Source organism: Salvelinus namaycush, chromosome 1 (assembly GCF_016432855.1).
Source record: "Salvelinus namaycush isolate Seneca chromosome 1, SaNama_1.0, whole genome shotgun sequence".
Classification (NCBI taxonomy): Eukaryota; Metazoa; Chordata; class Actinopteri; order Salmoniformes; family Salmonidae; genus Salvelinus; species Salvelinus namaycush.
Window position 1 is genome coordinate 81732602 of NC_052307.1, and position 3547 is coordinate 81736148.

A 3547-nucleotide genomic window follows, 5' to 3' on the forward strand; every position below is an offset into this window, starting at 1 on the left:
GTATATAGAGCCCAGCATAGAGTCCCATCACTCAGCCTCCCTGTCCCATAGACTACAGTATATAGAGCCCAGCATAGAGTCCCATCACTCAGCCTCCCTGTCCCATAGACTACAGTATATAGAGCCCAGCATAGAGTCCCATCACTCAGCCTCCCTGTCCCATAGACTACAGTATATAGAGCCCAGCATAGAGTCCCATCACTCAGCCTCCCTGTCCCATAGACTACAGTATATAGAGCCCAGCATAGAGTCCCATCACTCAGCCTCCCTGTCCCATAGACTACAGTATATAGAGCCCAGCATAGAGTCTCATCACTCAGCCTCCCTGTCCCATAGACTACAGTATATAGAGCCCAGCATAGAGTCCCATCACTCAGCCTCCCTGTCCCATAGACTACAGTATATAGAGTCCCATCACTCAGCCTCCCTGTCCCATAGACTACAGTATATAGAGCCCAGCATAGAGTCTCATCACTCAGCCTCCCTGTCCCATAGACTACAGTATATAGAGCCCAGCATAGAGTCCCATCACTCAGCCTCCCTGTCCCATAGACTACAGTATATAGAGCCCAGCATAGAGTCTCATCACTCAGCCTCCCTGTCCCATAGACTACAGTATATAGAGCCCAGCATAGATGCTCATCACTCAGCCTCCCTGTCCCATAGACTACAGTATATAGAGCCCAGCATAGAGTCTCATCACTCAGCCTCCCTGTCCCATAGACTACAGTATATAGAGCCCAGCATAGAGTCCCATCACTCAGCTACCCTGTCCCATAGACTACAGTATATAGAGCCCAGCATAGATGCTCATCACTCAGCCTCCCTGTCCCATAGACTACAGTATATAGAGCCCAGCATAGATGCTCATCACTCAGCCTCCCTGTCCCATAGACTACAGTATATAGAGCCCAGCTTAGAGTCTCATCACTCAGCCCCCCTGTCCCATAGACTACAGTATATAGAGCCCAGCATAGAGTCCCATCACTCAGCCTCCCTGTCCCATAGACTACAGTATATAGAGCCCAGCATAGAGTCCCATCACTCAGCCTCCCTGTCCCATAGACTACAGTATATAGAGCCCAGCATAGAGTCCCATCACTCAGCCTCCCTGTCCCATAGACTACAGTATATAGAGCCCAGCATAGAGTCCCATCACTCAGCCGCCCTGTCCCATAGACTACAGTATATAGAGCCCAGCATAGAGTCCCATCACTCAGCCTCCCTGTCCCATAGACTACAGTATATAGAGCCCAGCATAGAGTCTCATCACTCAGCCTCCCTGTCCCATAGACTACAGTATATAGAGCCCAGCATAGAGTCTCATCACTCAGCCTCCCTGTCCCATAGACTACAGTATATAGAGCCCAGCATAGAGTCTCATCACTCAGCCTCCCTGTCCCATAGACTACAGTATATAGAGCCCAGCATAGAGTCTCATCACTCAGCCTCCCTGTCCCATAGACTACAGTATATAGAGCCCAGCATAGAGTCTCATCACTCAGCCTCCCTGTCCCATAGACTACAGTATATAGAGCCCAGCATAGAGTCTCATCACTCAGCCTCCCTGTCCCATAGACTACAGTATATAGAGCCCAGCATAGAGTCCCATCACTCAGCCTCCCTGTCCCATAGACTACAGTATATAGAGCCCAGCATAGAGTCCCATCACTCAGCCTCCCTGTCCCATAGACTACAGTATATAGAGCCCAGCATAGAGTCCCATCACTCAGCCTCCCTGTCCCATAGACTACAGTATATAGAGCCCAGCATAGAGTCTCATCACTCAGCCTCCCTGTCCCATGACTACAGTATATAGAGCCCAGCATAGAGTCTCATCACTCAGCCTCCCTGTCCCATAGACTACAGTATATAGAGCCCAGCATAGAGTCCCATCACTCAGCCTCCCTGTCCCATAGACTACAGTATATAGAGCCCAGCATAGAGTCCCATCACTCAGCCTCCCTGTCCTATAGACTACAGTATATAGAGCCCAGCATAGAGTCTCATCACTCAGCCTCCCTGTTCCATAGACTACAGTATATAGAGCCCAGCATAGAGTTTCATCACTCAGCCTCCCTGTCCCATAGACTACAGTATATAGAGCCCAGCATAGAGTCCTATCACTCAGCCTCCCTGTCCCATGACTACAGTATATAGAGCCCAGCATAGAGTCTCATCACTCAGCCTCCCTGTCCCATAGACTACAGTATATAGAGCCCAGCATAGAGTCCCATCACTCAGCCTCCCTGTCCCATGACTACAGTATATAGAGCCCAGCATAGAGTCTCATCACTCAGCCTCCCTGTCCCATAGACTACAGTATATAGAGCCCAGCATAGAGTCCCATCACTCAGCCTCCCTGTCCCATAGACTACAGTATATAGAGCCCAGCATAGAGTCCCATCACTCAGCCTCCCTGTCCCATAGACTACAGTATATAGAGCCCAGCATAGAGTCCCATCACTCAGCCTCCCTGTCCCATAGACTACAGTATATAGAGCCCAGCATAGAGTCCCATCACTCAGCCTCCCTGTCCCATAGACTACAGTATATAGAGCCCAGCATAGAGTCCCATCACTCAGCCTCCCTGTCCCATAGACTACAGTATATAGAGCCCAGCATAGAGTCCCATCACTCAGCCTCCCTGTCCCATAGACTACAGTATATAGAGCCCAGCATAGAGTCCCATCACTCAGCCTCCCTGTCCCATAGACTACAGTATATAGAGCCCAGCATAGATGCTCATCACTCAGCCTCCCTGTCCCATAGACTACAGTATATAGAGCCCAGCATAGAGTCTCATCACTCAGCCTCCCTGTCCCATAGACTACAGTATATAGAGCCCAGCATAGAGTCCCATCACTCAGCTACCCTGTCCCATAGACTACAGTATATAGAGCCCAGCATAGATGCTCATCACTCAGCCTCCCTGTCCCATAGACTACAGTATATAGAGCCCAGCATAGAGTCTCATCACTCAGCTACCCTGTCCCATAGACTACAGTATATAGAGCCCAGCATAGATGCTCATCACTCAGCCTCCCTGTCCCATAGACTACAGTATATAGAGCCCAGCTTAGAGTCTCATCACTCAGCCCCCCTGTCCCATAGACTACAGTATATAGAGCCCAGCATAGAGTCCCATCACTCAGCCTCCCTGTCCCATAGACTACAGTATATAGAGCCCAGCATAGAGTCCCATCACTCAGCCTCCCTGTCCCATAGACTACAGTATATAGAGCCCAGCATAGAGTCCCATCACTCAGCCTCCCTGTCCCATAGACTACAGTATATAGAGCCCAGCATAGAGTCCTATCACTCAGCCTCCCTGTCCCATGACTACAGTATATAGAGCCCAGCATAGAGTCTCATCACTCAGCCTCCCTGTCCCATAGACTACAGTATATAGAGCCCAGCATAGAGTCCCATCACTCAGCCTCCCTGTCCCATGACTACAGTATATAGAGCCCAGCATAGAGTCTCATCACTCAGCCTCCCTGTCCCATAGACTACAGTATATAGAGCCCAGCATAGAGTCCCATCA